Source organism: Palaemon carinicauda, chromosome 6 (assembly GCF_036898095.1).
Source record: "Palaemon carinicauda isolate YSFRI2023 chromosome 6, ASM3689809v2, whole genome shotgun sequence".
In the NCBI taxonomy this organism is placed as follows: Eukaryota; Metazoa; Arthropoda; class Malacostraca; order Decapoda; family Palaemonidae; genus Palaemon; species Palaemon carinicauda.
Window position 1 is genome coordinate 85790925 of NC_090730.1, and position 20300 is coordinate 85811224.

A 20300-nucleotide genomic window follows, 5' to 3' on the forward strand; every position below is an offset into this window, starting at 1 on the left:
GGGAGGGGGGTAAACTCTACCAGAGAGTAAATATCAGGAAGAGGGAGTTCCTCAGGGTAGTGTGCTGAGTGTAATCCTGTTTGCACTAGCAATTAATGGACTCTCCTCAATCATTCCCTGGAATTTTCTCTCAACACTATTTGTGGATGATCTCTCCATATCCTTTGCTGGAGCTAGAATGGCAATGGTTGGGAGAAAACTACAACTCGCAATTGACAAAATTATTCAGTGGGCTGATATGAGTGGGTAAGTTTTCAACAAGCAAAACTACTATTGTACATTTCTGTCGTATCCGAGGAGTACATCCAGACCCGGATATATACATGAAAGGTCAACGGATCCCATGTGTAGAGAGGCTAAATTTTTAAGATTGATTTTCGATTGTAGGTTGACATGGGTTCCACACTTAGAGGCGTTAAAAGCTGTCTTGAGGCTCTGAATCTTTTAAAAGTATTGTCCCATAAACTATTTTAAAATTATGCAAGTCCTTCATTTTTTTTAAAATTAGTTATGGGTGTGAAATATACTCCTCAGCTACCCCAAGCCGATTAAAGATATTAGATTCAATTCATCATGCTAGTATTGGATTGTCCACAGGAATGTTTAGAACCTCATCTATCCCAAGTCTCCTTGTTGATGCTGGAGAGTTACCTCTAGACCTTTACCGAATGTCTTCTATTATTCGGTATTGGTTTAGGTTGCAAAGATTCCCTAATTCTTTAGCCTTTCAGACTGCAAGCCTTGTAAGGCACTCAACTTACTTTGAGTTGCACCCAAAATGTCCTCAACCTTATGGCTTTCGGGTGGAACAATTATTAAAGTCTTGATATAATTAGAAGAAGAGGCTTCCATTTAAGATAGCATCAACCCCTCCGTGTAAATTACCAGAGATATTTTTTTGTAAATATCTTATTGGTGTTAAAAAACATGACTGAATTAGAAGCTAGGTCTCTTTTTATGGAACATGTTGAAGAACATAGGGAATCAACTTTTATATATACCTATGGCTCCAAATCTGATGCTGGCATTGGATTTGGAGTATATAGTAGTTCTTTTAACTGTATAGGTACACTTCCTCCATTATCTTCCATATTTACTGCTGAATTATATGGCATACTAACCGCTATTGAAAAAATAGCGTTGGAGAAGGAGGCCAATTTTACCATTTATAGTGATTCAAGAAGTGTCCTTCAAGCTTTAGAAGGTTTTAACTCTAGTAACCTTTTAGTTTTAAAGATTTTAGAGTGGCTTTTAATCATTGGCCTGAAAGGTATAACAGTTCAATTTTGCCGGGGTCCGGCACACGTAGTTGTGTCTGGAAATGAAGAGTCAGATTCACTGGCAAAGAGTGCTACAGCCGAGTTGCTACCAAGAAGGTATCCCATTCTTTTAATGATTTTTAACGGTAATTAAGAATTCTATTTATAGCAATTGGAAACAATATTGGGATAGTTTAACCGAAAATAAGATGAGAGAAATTGCGATTGTTATATCCCCTTGGAGATATAATGGGGTGTCCCGAAAATTGGAGACTAGGCCTACTCTTTGTCGTCTCCGCATTGGTCACACTCGGATGACACGAGTTACTGCGGGTGGGCAACACCAACCGTATTGCGACGACTGTTTAATAACCTTGACAGTGAGGCATTTGTTGACTGAATGCCCCACTTATAGCCCTGAAAGAAATAGATGTCTGTTTGAGGCTCGGGGTGAAGATGGCAGGTTCATCCTTGCCAAGATCCTTGGTCATGATGTGTCGTACAATGCTAGTGGCATTTTTTAATTTGTATTAGAAGCAGGTCTTCTTATGGCTATTTAACTATTATATCATATTTGCTTCTTTGGTTTTAATTGAATATTCTCTTAATCTTTATTTATAATAAACGATATCGGCGCCAATGACCTTCGATGTCAGGATGCCAGAGAACTTCAAATTAATCAATCCAAGAGTAAATCTTGATTGCAAATTTAATTTGTTGGATTGAAAATTGCGACCTATCAAATTCCTTATTCCTTATCCTGATATCAATCTCTGGCATCATCGTTCAATTAGTTTTCATGCATGTTGCATAATGTTTTTTTCATAATTGAGACCATCCATTGCACTCTTATCTTATCAGAATGTACCTTCCTGTACTTAGGACTAGGTATGCAGTTAATCATAACATATACACTTTTTGACACCAAAAGGCACAATATACTACACAGTAACAGTATTCTAGAACGTTTTATTCCTGCTGTGACTATAGTGCAGAACGATCTTCCTAATCAGAGTTTTAATTAGTGGAACTTTAGAAGTTCAAGCGTTTTGTAAAGGCTTTTCTAGTCGGGATTTATATTTATTTATTGCTAATCTATTTTAACGTTGTTACTGGTCTTAAAATAGTTCATATCTTTATTCATTACTTATATATAGTTTATTTGCTTTAACTTTATTTCCTTTCCTCACTGGGCTACTTTCCTTGTTGGAGCCCTTGAGCTTGTAGCATTCTATTTTTTCAGCCAGGGTTGTAGCTTGGTATAGGTATAATAATGATATGTTTTTTCGTGACTTTCAAGTATCGAAATCTCACTTAGTGTTATAATGTAGTAAGAAAGCCGCAAACATATGAAATAATTGATTAATCGAAAGATATTCTCAATTGAGAGACTAGTTGTCGAAGAAGGTGCAATATATCAATGATTAAAACCACAGGTTAGACTCAAAAGCCTCGGATTTGTTGCACCACCACCTCCACTAATAAATTATGACTCCCTCCCAAATTCACAACCACCCAACCTGAGCAGAGAAGTGTCTGCTATAATTTGCTAAAATAAGGATGTTTGATAATATTCATGACCGACCCTTTTTATACAAAGAACCTTTCTACTTAATTTCCCAGTGTTTATTGTTACTTTGGTTGATAACAATGAATAAAATCAGCAATAGTTATATAGGCCTACAGCGAAAATTGAATTATAATAACAAGATATTTATTATTCCATCTCTAATTGATAAATCTACCTTATAATACTTTCTATTGTTATCGAAATGTTATCGATTATTATTAGAAATTAAATGGTGGTAAATAGGCCTACTATATTAAAAGTTATTGAAATTTTACCTAACTACTGGCAAACGTTTGTAAACTATTAGAAATATCAAAAAGCTATGAAATTTCCTTAAATGTTCTTATACGTCACACAATTATTAATACTATTTTCATCATTAATTACATTTACCGCAGAGCTTCCGACGAGGGGAGTGAGGTCAGGACTCAGTCCGCAGGTCTATAGAAGTACAGCTATTTCACCTATTTGTTTACTAGTGTCAGTCAGTCGGTCTTAAGCCCTGTCTCCGATTTGACATCGATTGTCGGTCTTTCTTGTTTATTGCCCTTTCGCCTATATTCTCCAGGTAAATGTGATTACATATGATGTGGCACTTTACATTTGATGTGGCATTTTATATCTCGTTTTAAAAGATGTACAATTATCCTATTTCGAGGAAAAGACAGAAACTGCTATATGTTACTGTCATGACACCTGACCTAGCTTAGGCTAAGCTCTTAGTAGTCGTGCTTACTGTTTAGTATATTCCGTAATTCCTCGTTGAGGATTTAAAGAATCTAATATTTGTTCCTGTTTCTCTTATTTTTTTTGCAACATTGTAGGAGCAGATTATTTTCTTTTGTATCCACGTATAGACTGACAACAGATTAGGACCACAATTTTAGTGTGTGTGAGGAGAGGAAAGTTAGTGAATTAGACAGATTCAGCATTAATATGGAAAGAAAGGTTTTGTGCCATGAAGGTTATGTCATTTTACTGCAGAACGGTTGAGCATGTCAGATAAGAGAAACCTCTTACATAATTGATAGTATCCTATCTATGATGAAGCCAGGTTAGGTTGGGGCATCCACTTCAGGTCAAACAAGTTTTTTGGAGTTGGCACCCTAGGTTACAAGGTTTTATTTTATGTCAACACAATTTTCTCAGAATTATTTTGATAAGGGTATTTCAATAAAACATTACTAGTTTATTCGTTCAAACATAACCATGAATCGCTGGATGATAATAATTGAGGTAGCCAAATTCTAAGTTTTTATATTAGATAATTAATGCCGAAATACTAGCCCACGGGGCTAACGCATGTAGCGAAACATACCCTGCTTGACAGAACATAGGAGCAGTGAGATCTTGTTTAATCGTGAGTGAAGTGAGCAACGGCAGAGCAAAAACCGTTGAATAATTATTTCAATTAATAGGGTGTATGTATAATAGCGGCCACCTGTATTTTTGATGACAGCTAAGAGTACAGCTTGGTAAGGGGGTCGTGGTGGTTCGTTACCCCCCCCCCATTAGCTAAGTAGGTAAGGACACGGCTTGTAGGTTAGGTTAGGCGGAGGAAGTTTAGTTTAGTTGGTGTCCATATTTTATGCTCACTGAAGGAACTGGCCACTGATATACAAAGGCACCCAATTGACTATGGAGATACATGTAGTACGATGAACACTGCAAGGACAATTCCTTAAAAAATGGGATGGAAAGTCATGTTTTCTTTGAGTACAGAAGTCTTGGCATGTTTTTGCTTTTATTGTTTTAAACTGTATTAATAATCATTTTATTTATTTATAACAATTAATATTGGCATCAATGACATTATATGGCAGGATGCCAGATAACTCATAATCAATCAATCAATGAATCTGAAAGGATGTTATTAAAATTTAGCAAGGGTTAACTATCCATCACGCTAGTTAGCGGGGGTTAGGGTGGGTAGCTAGCTACCCCCTTCACTCACACACCTCTGGCTGAGCTTCACATTGCTTTTGGCTTGGATGGAGAACGGTTGTTGTTGCTCTTCCTCCTCACATTTTTGTACTCCCCTTAATTCTTTTTATGCTTTTTCTTTTCAGTGTTTGTGTGTGTGTGTTGACTTCTTGCAGCCATGGCTACTTGTCCTGGCCCTGAAGGCCGCATCTACGGTACCTTTATGTCTGCCGAAGACATGGATCCTCACATCCTGTGTCCGGTCTGCAGAGGTCAACGGTGTGATGAGTTAAACAAGTGTAATGAGTGTTGGTAGTGGTCTGCCTCCCAGTGGGAAAGGTTTGGGCGAAGGCTTAAAAAGAAGTCTAGGCGGGACTCTTCTCCTTCGAAGGTTACTTCAAAGCAGGCTGCTTCTTCCGCTTCCTGACCTTCCTCCGAAGATCCTGTTTGTTCGGCCTCCTCCAGGGGACCATCGAGCACTAGCGCAGGCCGTGTAACTAGTGGACAACCTCGGTCCTCTAGAGATGATTTCGCTTCCCGTAGCAAAGCGGCCCCGCCTCTCCTTGTTTCCGGTTTGGTCGTCCTTGGGGTTACTGGGTCCGCTCTCCAAGGAGGCCCTGCTACAGCTGCTGCACCGGGGTGCTGGGTTGCAGCATTTGTTTACGTCGGAGGTGGATCCTTTGGCTCTTGTCGATGTTTTTGTGTCAGAGGACACGTCTGCTACCCAGCCTGCCGATGTTTCTGCCTCTTCTGCTTCTTCTGCCGTTGCCGAAGACTGCCCTTCCCCCCTGCTGAACTTCCTTTGTGGGGAGAGCAAAGTCCTAGGCATGTCTCGCCTGCGATTGTTTCTCCCTCCTGAGGGAGTTCACTCATAGAGACTCCTCTTTGGAGAACTGCTACTGCTGCTGACAGTCAGCTTGTTGATCTACCAGTCCCCATGGGGTGTCATTGTGGTCGTAAACCCCGTCGTGCTCACCCTCCTCTTTGCCTTAGAGGTGCTCTTTCACCATCGGTGAAGAGACGCCTCTTTGGCTCGTCAGCTTCGTCCACGCAGCCCTCCTCTTCGAAGGAGCCTTCTCGTCCAACATCTCTTGTTTCCCGACCTTCGCATGCCTTTTGACCTTCTCCTGCCCTCTGCTGTTCGCCCTCAAATTCCTGTTCAGGACTTTCTTCCGGTGGAATTCTTGCGATCCCCTTTGGAGAATGTTCATCTTTTTGAAGGACACATCCCATCGCCTGACCATCGTCCAGTTGCTCGACAGCCTTCGTCTCGCCAACCACCAACTCGCCGCCCTCCTGCTCGTCCGTCTCCTGGTCATTCTACCCCTTGTCATTCACCTACTTGTCAGTCTCCTGTACCTCATTCGCCTGCTCGTCACGATGACCTTGTTCATCGTTCCTCTGCTGACCATCGCCTCCCAACAGCAGCTCTTCTAGGAGAAGGACACTCAAAATTCAAACCATTGTTCTCTAGTCTTGGGTGGTGTCATAGCCTCTGTACCATGGTCTTCACTGTCTTGGGTTAGAGTTCTCTTGGTTGAGGGTACACTCGGGCATGCTGTTCTGTCTTGTTTCTCTTCCTGTTGTTTTGTTAAAGATTTTATAGTTTATATAGGAGATATTTATTTTAATATTGTTACTGTACTCTTAAAAATTGTATTTTTCCTTGTTTCCTTTCCTCACTGGGCTATATTCCCTGTTGGAGCCCCTGGGCTTATAGCATCCTGCTTTTCTAACTAGGGTTGTAGCTTAGCAAGTAATAATAATAATGATAATATGTCGCCGGGCCGCGTTTCTGCTGTCTACCGCCCAACCTTTCGTATATCGCCTACAGAGGTTGCTGCAGTAAGTGCTCGTCATCGTTCGCCACTTCAACATTCTCCGAAGCGCCAGCATTCGCCGCTTCAGCGCTCGCTCGCAGGGCAGCAATTGGTGATGCACCAACTCCCTCCATCGTCGCCTCCGCATCAGCGTTCCCCGACGTGTCAGCCATCACCAGCTTGTCAACGCTCGGCAGCTCTTCAACGATCGCCAGCTTGTCAGCGTTCTCCAACGCGTCAACGTTCGCCTATTCTCCGGCACTCCTCACCACGTCAGCCTTTGCCATCAAAGCAATGCTTGTCAACGCGCAGGCATTCACTGATGCTTCAGCAACCCAAGGTTGCTCAATGACCGGAACCGCAGACGAGAGACAGTAGCTTCCACCCTCCATCTACTTCTAAGAAGTCGCAATGACCCTCAAGGACACAGTTAGGTGATCACACAATGAAGAGGAACTGGAGGGGAAAGGTAGGTCATCACCCTCCAGATCATCGGTCCTCTCTTTGAGGAAGAGCAGAGGCCCACTTCACAAGTCACCATCACCCCATCCTCCTCCCCGCAAATGCTGGGGAAGGAGGGAAAGGGCATTCCAAGGGAATTCAAGATTCCAAAATTACCGGCTCCTAAGGCAGGCCCACGTAGATCATCAGTACCGGATAAGACTCCTCAAAGGGAACCTTCAACTTTCTTCCCTTAAGGGGACTTCTCAGACAGCTCCAGCAGACAGCCCTGGTTTGAAGCTATCGTCAGGGCAGTTGTACAGGCTTTAGGATTAGCCTATAACTCAGAAGCCTCTGAGAACCTCCAGCGATCATCGGTTTCAGCAGATGCACGGCAAAGGACCACTGCTGTCTCCCCCCCTGAAGAGGAAAAGAGGAGTTCCTGAGATCGATACTTTGTCTAGGGTAAAGCTGACTCCAGTTAGGCCGTCGAGGACAAGGTTGAACCTTTCTGGTTCTCCTACCCCCCGAAGGGCCTGGCAGACGGCCTTCATCTCCTAAGAAATTTATGTGAAGGTACTTTTCGAACTCTGACAAAAGGCCTGAAGTCGTGTGATGCAGCATGTGGCCCCCCCCCCCTTCTTTTGATGTGTTGGAAAACAGCATCAAGTGCAGGGAAGGAAAAGAAGATAGACACCCTTCAGCAGATTCTCGTCTGCCACCCACCACTCGAGATCCGTCCGTTCCTCTGGTACTGTTGGGATCAGTGTCTCCAAGGAATCGAAGGCCTGATTCCAGTAGGGCTTTAGTCGTCATTATTATAATTATTATTTTTAAATATAAAACTTACCCGCTGGTTATATAAAGAGCTGAAGTCTCCTGACGCCCTGGCAGAAATTCAAAATCTCGCGCTATCGAAGATATGGCAGGTGTATACCCGCACCCTAGCGGTAGTTCAGGTGGAACAACAACACACCTTCAGTTCTTCTTCTGCCCGTCTAGCTGGCTGTCATATTGAAGTTCACTCTCGTGGTTTTACTCTTTTGGGAAGTCGTTTGGTGATGTACAACGTTCTTTTCTGAGTTTAAGCTATCGTTAATTTTTTTCTCTTTTTTTCTAATCTTGAAATCTTTTTGTTTGAGGTTATCTTTATTAATATTTCCCTTATTTTTTGCTCATTGGTCTTTCACGTAACCATTCAAAATGGCCGACTCCTCCCCTGCTATACGTAGGTGTGTTAGTGAAGGGTGTCGTATTCGACTTCCTAAAGGATCTATTGATCCTCATAATATTTGTGTGAAATGTAGGGGTAAATTTTGTTCATTTGATGATAGATGTAATGAGTGTCTTTCTTTAACGGATGATGATTTTGTAACATACGAACGTTATGTTAGGAGACTAGAGAGGGATAGAGTTAGGCGTAGTTCTTCACGATCTGTGGATAGAGCCTTACCTAATGTTAATGTTCCTAATCCTATTCCTTCCCCCGTGGTGGTAGATCAGGAACCTACTATGAAAGACATGTTTACCGCTATTTTGACTCTTGGTGAGAATGTTTACCGCTATTTTGACTCTTGGTGAGAATGTTTACCGCCATTTTGACTCTTGGTGAGAAAGTCGAGTCCTTAGCGGCAGATAGAAATACGATTTTTTCTGAGTTAAAGGTACTGAAAAACCGTGATTCTGTCAGAACTGTGGAAAGTGTTTCGGTGTCTGAATTTAGTGTACCGAAAAGTCGTGAATCTCTCGGTAATGTGAAAAGTGTTTCTAATGTGTTTAGTGTTGTGGAGGGTGCGTCTGCACAATCTTGTCGTTCACCTAGCCTAAGACCTCTTTCGAGCTCTCGAACCCATGGGAGAAGTAATGTCGAACGACTTAAGGGAACGAGAAGCGTCATCAATCGTGCAGACGTCCCCTCGAACGTTCCTGTTGCCGTAACTCAGGCCGTTCACCTTCATCGTAGGAAAGATGAGGTTCATGCGTTATCCCCGTCTCCCCGTCGCGCGTCAAGACCGCTTAAACGGACGCATGAAGTTACTCAGCGTCAGGAATCGCCTGTGCGTCCAGGATGTAGTTCGTGGGACTCACCGGAACGTTTCCGTTCTCCCATCGCTTGCACTCCGGCTAAGCGTCCAGATCACCGTATTCGTGTTGATAAGATTCCTTCCGATTCAGACCTTGTTATGATTCATGCTCCTCCTCTTCCTTCAGATTGGCTTTCTTCTCCCGAAATACGTGGTGACGTTGGAACGCATATTCCTTTAAGGAATTCTGAAGATCCTAAATGGTCTATGCTTGTGACTATGAAAGAACAACTCGTCGTTTAGGGATTCTTTTCAACCAGGTGTTGGCAGTATGTCTGGGCGTCAGGCGTCAGACCAGTTATCGCACAGGCGATCGATGGTCTCTGGTGCTGACGAGTTATCGCTTAGGCGGTCTCCCATTCATAGTGTTCAACACCAGGTTGATTTTGATGAGTCACGTCAGAGAAGTTTGGTTGAACGGTTTTCGTCTTCTGGTCGTGAGGAAGAACATCGGCGTCGACAAGTGGACGCGACGCGTCAACGTTTTGAAGAAGTGGATCGCCCGCGTCAACAACTAATGGACGCTTCGCGCCAAAACATCGATTCTCAGCGTCGACATATTGACAGCTTTGATCGTTCGCGTCAACAGTTTTCGGACTCTACGCGTCCACTCAGTGATCTTCGGCAGTGGCCTTCTGAGTCCAAGCGTCAATCTGGTCAACAGCAGTCGGACTCTAAGCGGTCTCGGCAGTTGTTAGTTGACGAAGAACGTCTACCCATCCATGTTTCACGTCAATCAACTTCGACCTCTCCCCGTCAGTTGGATGCAGATATTGACTTTGACAGACAATCTCATCCAGACTTTGTTCCTTCAGTTCAGGCTGTAGCAGTTGCTGCACTGCCAGAAGACGAACTTGAGGAAAAGTCGGATGTGGACGAGCCTATAGAGGAAGTTTCTGAGAATGAGGAAGAGAAGCATTATCAACATGCTGTTGATCTTCGTAAGTTTATGTTAATTCTTACTGGAATATTTTCCGGATCAGTTTACTCCTGTGGCCCCTCGTTCTCCGCCTTCTGAGTTCATCTTAGGTAAAGCAACCAAAGTTCCAGTTTATACCAAGATGGTTCTTTCTCGGTCCTCTAAACGGGCCTTGAAATTAATGGGTTTCTGGTTGGACTCTAAGAAATCTTTTGGCAAAACGGCCTTTGCCTTTCCACCCGCAAGGTTGGCTTCTAAATCTAGTGTGTGGTACGAGACTGGTGAACTGTTGGGCTTGAGTTTTCCTTCGTCTGCCCAAGGGGATTTCTCAAGTTTAGTGGATGCGTCTCGTCGTCTTGCCTTAAGGAAAACGAAGATTTGGTGGTCTATTCCAGAGTTCGATCATTTGCTTAAGGGTCTTTTCAGGGCCTTCGAGGTGTTTAATTTCTTAGACTGGGCTCTGGGAGCTTTGAGTAAGAGAGTCTCAGATATGAAGGACACGGACACTAGTGGACTGGTTCATTTGATGGCCTGCTTGGACAAAGGTGTGAGGGATGGCTCCAACGAGTTAGCTGCCTTGTTCACGGCTGGAATCCTCAAGAAAAGGGCCACGATGTGCTCTTTTCTCTCTGCAGGAGTGTCTCCCTACCAGAAAACGGGCCTTCTTTTCACTCCTTTGGCTAATACCTTATTTCCGCAAGAGTTGGTAGGCGAAGTTGCCACTGCTCTCACGCAGAAGGCCACGCATGACTTAGTAACCAATACGACAAGAAAAGTTTTGCCTTCGACGTTTTCCTCTCGTAAGCCTAAGGAATCCTCTTCTGGTTTTCGACCTTCTCAGTCCTTTCGTGGGAAATCCTCTGGAAGGGGCTCTTTCAAACCAGAAGGAAGGAAACCTAGAGGCAGAGGAGGCAAGTCCGGCCGAGGTAAAGTCTGACTGCCCTTTTCTTCAGACAGCAGTGGATGCCAGGTTGATTCACTTCTGGGAGGCTTGGGAGAGGAATGGAGCGGACCCCTGGTCCGTCCAAGTGTTAAAGGAGGGTTACAAGAACCCCCTCCTGGCAAATCCTCCTTTAGTCACAGATCCGGTGGATCTTTCACCCAAATACAGAGAGGGTCCGACGAAGAAAGCCATGCGTCTTCAGATGTCTCTTTTATTAGAGAAGCAAGCAATAGAGGAAGTGCAGGATGTAACTTCTCCGGGGTTTTACAACCGCCTTTTCTTAGTACCCAAGAGTTCGGGGGGAGTGGAGACCGGTTCTGGACGTAAGTGTTCTAAATGGTTACGTCCAAAATTCGACGTTCACTATGGAAACTCAGAAGACAGTTCTGGCGGCTGTGAGGAAAGACGATTGGATGGTCTCTATAGATCTTCAGGATGCCTATTTCCACCTTCCGATTCATCCCAGCTGCAGACGTTATCTGAGGTTCATGGACGGAAACAAGGTCTTCCAATTCAGGGCTCTTTGTTTCGGACTCTGCACGGCTCCTCTATTGTTTACCAAGATCATGCTGAATGTAGCAAGCATGCTGCATTCGAGGGGAATCAGAGCCTCTCTGTATCTGGACGATTGGCTGATAAGAGCCTCCTCAGCCGATTGTTGTTTGAAGGACCTAAAAATTACTTTGGATCTAACCAAAAAACTGGGCCTACTGGTGAGCTCGAAAATATCGCAACTGACTCCATCCCAGGAGATTCTTTATTTGGGGATGGAGATTCACAGTCGGAGTTTTCGGGCTTTTCCGTCGTCGGTGAGAATTCGGGCAGCCCTCCTAAAAGTCCAAACTTTCCTGAAGAGGGAACTTTGCTCCGTAAGAGATTGGATGAGCCTTCTGGGGACTCTCTCATCATTAGAGAAGTTCGTAACCCTGGGGAGGTTGCACTTGCGTCCTCTTCAGTTTCATCTCAATCGCCATTGGAAGAAAGGGGACAACCTCTACAGGGATTGCGTTCCCATCTCGATTTCCATCAAGTCTCATCTTCAATGGTGGTACAAGGAACCCAGACTGAAAGAAGGCTTGTCTTTACTTCAGAAGAGCCCAGACCTCGTATTGTGTTCCGACGCCTCAAACTCGGGGTGGGGAGCCACTCTAGAGAAGAAGGAGCTTTCGGGGACTTGGACTGTGGAGCAAACATCTCTCCACATCAACCAAAAGGAGCTTTTGGCTATTCATCTGGCTCTCATAGGCTTCGAGAAGCAGATCAGGGGCAAAGTAGTCCAAATCAATGCGGACAGCACGACAGCTCTGGCCTATATTGTGAAACAAGGCGGGACCCACTCTTGGTCTCTGTACGAGATTGCAAGACTTCTTCTCATATGGGCAGAGGAAATGAAGGTGACTCTTTTAACTCGATTCATCCAGGGGGTCAACAATGTGAGCGCAGGCAGACTCAGCAGGGAAGGTCAGGTTCTCTCCACAGAATGGATTTTACACCAGGACGTCTGCAAGAGTCTGTGGTGGTTATGGATCTCTTTGCCACCGCAAAGACGAAAAGGCTGGAGTGTTACTGCTCTCCGGTTCCGGATCCCGAAGCCTTGCACATAGACGCCTTTCTAATGAGCTGGTCACACATGGAGGTTTATGCTTTCCCTCCATTCAAGATTCTATACTAAGTGATTCAGAAGTTCATATCCCACGAAGAGACCAGAATGACACTGATAGCTCCGTTCTGGCCGTCAAGGAGCTGGTTTCCAGAGGTACTGGAATGGATGGTAGATTTCCCGAGAAGCCTTCCCATAAGACCCGATCTTCTCAGACAACCTCACCTGGCCCGAAATCATCAAAACCTCCGAGCTCTACGTCTGACTGCCTTCAGACTATCGAAAAACTTGCTAGAGCTAGAGGATTTTCGAAGAAGGCAGCCAAGGCAATTGCGAGGGCAAGGAGATCTTCAACCATCAAGGTATATCAGTCCAAGTGGGAGTTATTCAGAGAGTGGTGTAGGACTAACGCGATTTCCTCTTCCAGTACCTCTCTAACCCAGATAGCTGATTTTTTCATAGACCTTAAATTTAAACATAACTTCTCGTCATCTACTATTAAAGGTTACAGGAGTATGTTGGCAACGGTTTTTAGACACAGGAACTTAGACCTTTCTAATAATAAGGATCTACAAGATTTGCTTAGGTCTTTTGATACAACCAAGAAGATTCAAACAGCTCCCTTTGCCTGGAATTTGGATGTTGTCCTTAAATTTCTCATGAGTGACAGATTTGAGCCTTTACACACTGCTTCATTTAAGGATTTAACCTTGAAAACTCTGTTTCTGGTTAGCCTTGCCACTGCTAAAAGAGTTAGTGAGGTACACGCTTTAAGCAGGAACATTGGTTTTCGGAATGGAAAAGCCATTTGTTCTTTACAACTGGGGTTTCTGGCCAAGAATGAAAACCCTACTCGGCCATGGCCCAAATCCTTCGAGATTTCTAACCTTTTTGATTTGGCGGGAGATGAATTAGAAAGGGTACTCTGTCCAGTTAGAGCGTTACGACTTTATGTGGACAGGACTAAGAATCTGAGGGGTAACTCAGACGCTCTGTGGTGTGCAGTTCGGAAACCCTCGATGCCCATGTCAAAGAATGCCTTGTCTTTTTTCATTAGATTGTTAATTTGAGAAGCTCATGCTCAATGTGATGAGGCGGATCAGAGGCTTCTCAAAGTAAAGACACATGAAGTCAGAGCGGTAGCGACTTCAGTGGCCTTTAAACAGAACCGTTCTCTGCAAAGTCTGATGGATACGACCTTTTGGAGAAGTAAGTCTGTTTTTGCATCCCATTATTTGAGAAATGTTCAGACTCGCTATGAGGACTGTTTTACGTTGGGTCCTTTTGTAGCGGCGAATGCGATAGTAGGTGAATCTACCACTACATTCCCTTTTTCCTAATACCCCTTTTCTATCTCTTGGAACTCGTTTGTTATGGTTGTTTGTGGAGATTGGTCGTCAGTCTTCCGCAATATTTGATTTGGCTAGGTGGTCAATTTGTTCCTAGAGTGCACCCGGAACAAGGGTATTAGTTGAGGTCCTGTCATGTTATAGGTGATTGTACCGTTTGACAGCTCCTAGAGATTTTCAGCCCTAGTGGATCACTGGATCTCTTAAGGATAGCGGACGAAATGAGGCAGAATATCATTGCTGTCAGCTTCCTTATCAGGTGAGAACCGCTTAAGTTTGTTGTGTGTAACCCTTAAGTGAATTTTTCAATATGTTGCTGTCTCTGACCCGCCACCAATGGGTGTCAATCAGCTCTTTATATAACCAGCGGGTAAGTTTTATATTTAAAAATGATATTTTCGTAATAAAATAAATTTTTGAATATACTTACCCACTGGTTATATAAATTTAACACCCACCCTCCTCCCCTCTAGAGACTACCTGTGGTATTGCTATGAGGCATGGAAGAACTGAAGGTGTGTTGTTGTTCCACCTGAACTACCGCTAGGGTGCGGGTATACACCTGCCGTATCTTCGATAGCGCGAGATTTTGAATTTCTGCCAGGGCGTCAGGAGACTTCAGCTCTTTATATGACCAGCGGGTAAGTATATTAAAAAATTTATTTTATTATGAAAATATCATTTTGTTCCGTAACTGAAATACAAACCTCGCTATTTACATGGGGTAATTACTTCGGCTTAGCTGAATGACGAGCCATAAAAGTTTTAACGAGGGTTTACTACCCCGCCGCTAGTTAGCGGTGGGTAGGGAGGGGGTAGCTATCTACCCCCCCTCACACACACCGGTGAAAGGCTCACTTTACTTTTGGCTCGGGTAGAGAACAGACCTGTCTGTGCTCTCCCTCGCTTTGACTGCCATAATTAATCTGTCTTTTTTGCTTTTTCTCCTTCGCAGTGTGATTGAAGTTGGCCTCTGCCGTTATGCGTACTTGCCCTGGACTTCCTGGCCGCCCTTGTGGAACCTTTATGTCGGCGGTCGACACTGATCCCCACACCTTGTGTCCTCACTGTAGGGGCCAACGGTGTGATAGCGGTAATGTATGTATTGAGTGTAGGGAGTTGTCTACCTGCTAGTGTGAGAGGTTTGCCCGGCGCCGTAAGAAGAAGGCCAAAAGGGATCTTTCTCCTTCAGAGGCTTCTCTGAAGAGAGAAAATTCCAGGACTTTTTCTTCCGTTGCCCTTTCCTCCTCCGAAGCTCCCCCTCGAGCGGCCTCTTCCGAGAGGCCGGCGAGTGGTAGCGTAGACTGCTGTGCTGTTGACCAATCCCGGGGTGCGGGAGAGGTAGTTGCCTCCCATACCGAGGCAGCTGCCCCTCCTCCCCCAGAGGAGGATTTTATGTCTAATAAGGATTTGTTGCTGCTTTGGGCTTCCTTGGGGCTGCAGGGTTTGCCCTCCAAGGAAGCCCTGTTTGACATGATCAAACTGGGTGCAGCCGTCAAACAATCGTCAACTTCAGCGGAGATAGATCCTCTGTCTGTGGTTGACGTTGTTGTGACGGAGACATCCCGTGTGTCTACCCAAACCCCCATTCCTGTGGCTGAGGTAGCTGACGGTTTAGACTCTCCCTCCGAACATCCTTCGAGGGAGGATCTAAGTCCCACGGTCTCTCCTGCCGGTGATTCTCCCCCTCGGGGGAGTTCACTTACAGAGACTCCTCTTCGGAGGCCCATCGATGGTCAGCTTGCTGATCCCACGGCCCCTCGTGGGCGTATAAGGCGGAAGGCTGGTCGTCCTTTGGGACATAGTGACCTGTCTCCCAGACCATCCACTTCCAGAGCTCCTGATGTGCACGACGCGCCACCTGATACTGCCGGGCCCTTCGGGGCTGATGGGTCTTGAGCGCAAAACCGCGCCTCTTGCCCTCAAGCGCCAGGCTCCGCCTGTGTGTTCTCCTGTTGCTGACGCTGCTGTGCCTGCCGCTGTTCCTGACTTAGCGCCACGGCGCTCACCCTCACGCGTTCGCGCCACCGTTCCTGCTAAGCGCCAGGGTCCCCCTGCGCGCCCACGCCCTTCGGCGCCCCGGTGCCCTCCAGCTGTTCCTGATATAGCGCGCCAGCGCTCACCTGCGCATACGCGCCCACCAGCATTTCCTGATACGGCGCTCCAGTGCTCACCTGCGCATTCGCGCCCACCGGTGCCCCAGCGGCCACCTGTGCTGACGCGCCCACCAGCAGTTCCTGATACGGCGCTCCTGCGCTCACCTGTGCATACGCGTCCACCGGTGCCCCAGCGGCCACCTGCGCTCACGCGCGCCACGGCGCCCACCAGTTCCTGCATCGTCGCACGCGGTCCAGGAGGCAACGCCGCTGGGGCACATGCGCCCACAGGCTCCTCCGGACTCGTCGCGCCCGTCTAGGGAGATGCGCGGTTCCAGCTCCAGCGCTCATCAACGTGCTACGACATCTCAGCGCGTCGCCCAGAAGGCTCCCAAGTTAGCGCACGGGCGCTCACGGCCGCCTCTGGGCTCTCCCTCCAGACTGCGCGAGCTTGCATATGCTGTAACAGCGCACGACGCTCCGGTTACGCGCCCTGTTCCTGCTACACGCCCCGTTCCTGTATTCAAGGCGACCAAGGTAACCCTTCAGCGTACACCGGAGCGCCCTTATCCAACTGTGCGCCCTGCGCGGCCGCCGCAGCAACACACTCCGGTGCGACCGCATCCTGATGCGCGCCATGCGCGCCCACGATCACCGGCGCGGCCAGCGCGCCCACAGGCGAGCATGCCAGTCTTGTCTGACCAGCGCCAACCTCCGCGCCAACGCGCCATCCCGGCCGCTCGCGACCCTGCTCCAGCGCTCACGCGCCCTCGCCCAGTTCTTCCGGACACGCACTCAGGCGCCCCCGTTATCTCGCGCCCTTCGGGGCCGCATCAGGTCGCTGCGCGCCCGCGCGTTCGGCCGCCTCCCGTGCCGGCTCCTGCGTGCCACACACCCTCGCGACCACGCCCCCGCTCCAGCTGCTGCGCACTCGCGCCCACGTGCCCGCTCTATCACCAGCGCGCCATCGCTCCATAGCTCCTGTATCCTCGCCATCGTGCCCGCCCGCGCGGATGCGCGCGCCCCCGAGATTCCAGTATCGCGCCAGCCATTCACGCGCGAGCCTGACCAGGGCCCGACATGCGAGCGTCGCCAGGCGGACAGTTCTTCGTCTCGTTCCCCTCCCCGCACGCGCAGACCAGCACGCTCGCCGGAGGAGGGGCGCTTCCCGGACAGGTCTAGGGACTCTTCTCTTTCAGCCCCACAGGCGAACCCTCGTTTGTCGACTCCTCCTAGGGATCCCTCGATCCCCTTCCCTCCAGAGGGGGTGTCTGACAGCGCGACTGTCATCCAGCAGCCCTGGTTCGGCACCCTAGTCTGAGCACTTGTGCCGGCTATCAAGCCCGCCCTCTCTGACTCGGGCCACAAACCAGCGGCAGCTTCCTCCCCCCTGAAGAGGAAGAGAGGAGTCTCTCCCTTGGAACTTCCTTCGAGGCCTATTCTGTCTCCTCGCAGATCCTTGCGCAAGACTCCATCTCCCCCTCTAGACCTTCTCTCCCTCCCCTGTGGAAGAGGATTACCCCTCCTCAGGAGAGTCGGATGAGCCGGACCAATCCCAAATCGCACCAATGGGGGAGGCTCCGCCTCTCCCTGAGAGGTCGTCTCGTCCAGAGGTGGAGAAGAGCCTGTCCCCTTCGCTGCTCGAGTCCTGTATTCCGCCCAGGAGGGAGCCTAAGGACTCTAAGACGATTCCCAAATCGTCAGCGAGGATCAGGCAGGAACCGTCTAGAGCCGTCAAGGATATCCACGTGTCCCCCCAGGAAGAGCCACTGGGGACGGGAGACTTCGCTGCTAGTCCTTCGGGAGGAGAGCAACAGGAGTCAGAACACGCGTTCTGGCAAGTCCTGACCCTTATGAAGAACCTCAATGGTATCCCTGACCCTGAGATCCCACCTCGTGAAGGGAAGGACACGGTCCTGGACCGCGTCTATGGCATCCAGAAACCCTCTAGGGCCAGTGCAGCTTTGCCCTGGTCTCAGGGGATGAAGAGTGCCAGGGACAAGGTCGAAGGCCAGCTCTCTGAGCTTGCCTCCTCCAGCAGATCGAGTGCCGGTAACAAGCTCCTCCCGTCTCCTCGAGTCCATCAGAGGAGGTACTTCGAGATCCTCGAGGAGTCTCGTCTGAGTCTTCCCTCACACCACTCCGTGGAAGAACTCACAAAGGGAGTCCCTCTTGAGAGACTCTCCAACCGGCACGTGTCCTTCTCAGCCACTGAGATCCTAAGCCAGGAGAAGGTCACCAAGTGTCCCATGCAGGCAACTTCGTGGCTCGACATCTGGCTGGGGTCTCTGGGCATCCTGGTGCGGTCCGAGGACCTCTCCAAAGAAAGCACCAGGAAAGCACTGGAGACTTTCCTGCTCTCGGGCACACGGACCATTGAGTTTCTGGCCCACCAAGTCTCGAGCTTGTGGGCCAATACGATCCTCAAGCGTCGGGACACTGTGGCCGAGAGGTTCCATCATAAGGTACCCAGTGCAGAGGCTAGTTTGAGCCTAAGGACGTGGAGCTCACCGCTGAGAGGTGGAGGAAATCCAACCAGGATTGCCTCATCCACAGGGCCCTGACATCGAGGCCCTACAAACCTCCAGCAGTCCAGCAGCCCCGTCCAGCTAAGGACACTAAGAAGATGACCACAGCGAAGCCCAAGGTGTCTAAGCCCTTTCCTGCCAAGAGCAGAAGGGGCAAGATCCTCCAGGGGAGGCAAAAACCCTAGAGGTACCAGCCGAGGCCGGAAACGCTAGGGTTGGCAATCCCCCTGCATGTCCACCAGTGGGGGAATGCTACAGAGTTGCGCGACAAGGTTGCAGCAACTCGGGGCGGATGCCTGGACGATCTCCGTGATCACTCTAGGTTATCGCGTCCCGTTCACAGCCTCTCTACCTCCCCTAACAGCGAATCCAGTGTCGTTGAGCTTTTCTGCCATGTTGAAGAAGGACGCGCTCCAGGAGGTTGTAGACGGGTCCCCCGGCTTCTACAGTCGACTCTTTCTTGTGAGAAAGGCTTCTGGAGGCTGGAGACCAGTCATCGACCTCTCGACCCTGAACAGGTTTGTCAAGCAGACTCCTTTCAGCATGGAGACGGCAGACACGGTCAGACTTGCGGTGAGACCACTAGACTTCATGTGTACACTGGACCTAAAGGATGCGTACTTCCAGATCCCAATCCATCCGTCTTCAAGGAAGTACCTAAGATTTTGCGTAGACAACAAGATCTACCAGTTCAAGGTGCTGTGTTTCGGTCTCTCCACAGCCCCTCAGGTGTTCACCAGAGTATTCACCATCATCTCTTCGTGGGCCCACAGGATCGGCATCCGTCTCCTTCGTTATCTGGATGACTGGCTGATCCTAGCGGACTCTGAGGCAACCATTCTTCGCCACCGAGACAAACTCCTCGAAGTTTGCCAGGATCTAGGGATCGTGGTAAATCTCGAGAAGTCCTCCCTGCAGCTCTCTCAGAAACTGGTATTTCTAGGCATGGTCATAGACACCAATCTCCGCAAAGCCTTCCCATCAGACGAAAGGATAGCAAGGCTGAGGAAGGTTGCGAGACCTTTCCTCAATCGAGAAGAACTCCCAGCCCAATTGTGGCTTCGTCTCCTCGGCCACCTCTCCTCCCTGACCCGTCTCGTTCCCAACAGTCGCCTCAGGATGAGATCCCTCCAATGGCGACTCAAGTCCCGGTGGAGTCAAGGACACGACTCCCCGGACACCTTGATCCCTATGGGACCTGCGGAACGGGCGGACCTCAGTTGGTGGGTGGCAGACGGGAATCTACGAAAGGGAGTGCATCTTCTCGTCCCTTCCCCAGATTTGATGCTGTTCTCGGATGCATCAAACAAAGGGTGGGGGCCCCATGTTCTGAGCCACAGGACCTCAGGCCTGTGGTCAGAATCAGAAAAGTACCTTCACATAAACCTGCTAGAAATGAAGGCCGTATTCCTGGCACTTCAGAAGTTCCACCAAGTCCTGGCGGGCCACTCTGTGGTGGTGATGAGCGACAACACCACGGTGGTGGCTTATATCAACAAGCAGGGAGGTACCTTTTCGGAACAGCTATCCCATGTTGCAGTAGAGATCCTGAGATGGTCCGAAGTCCACTCGATTTCACTAGCGGCTTGCTTCATTCCGGGCAAAAGGAATGTGCTCGCCGACAGTCTGAGCAGAGCGACGTAGATAGTGAGTACCGAGTGGTCTTTGGATCCTCAGATAGCCAACAAAGTCATTACATTGTGGGGTTCCCCGACGGTGGATCTGTTCGCTACGGCGCTGAACACCAAGCTCCCGCTGTACTGCTCCC

At 48.1% G+C, this 20300-nt stretch overlaps 1 protein-coding gene across 1 annotated transcript in view; it reads left to right on the forward strand.

Annotated features, from left to right (window-relative positions):
- Positions 1–3248: 3248 nt before the first annotated feature.
- Positions 3249–20300, forward strand: part of LOC137642591 (apoptosis-resistant E3 ubiquitin protein ligase 1) — a 723802-nt gene continuing 706750 nt past the window's right edge. The window contains exon 1 of the mRNA XM_068375282.1: positions 3249–3397. The gene's annotated coding sequence lies outside the window, so the exon portion shown is untranslated. The remainder of the gene's footprint in view (positions 3398–20300) is intronic.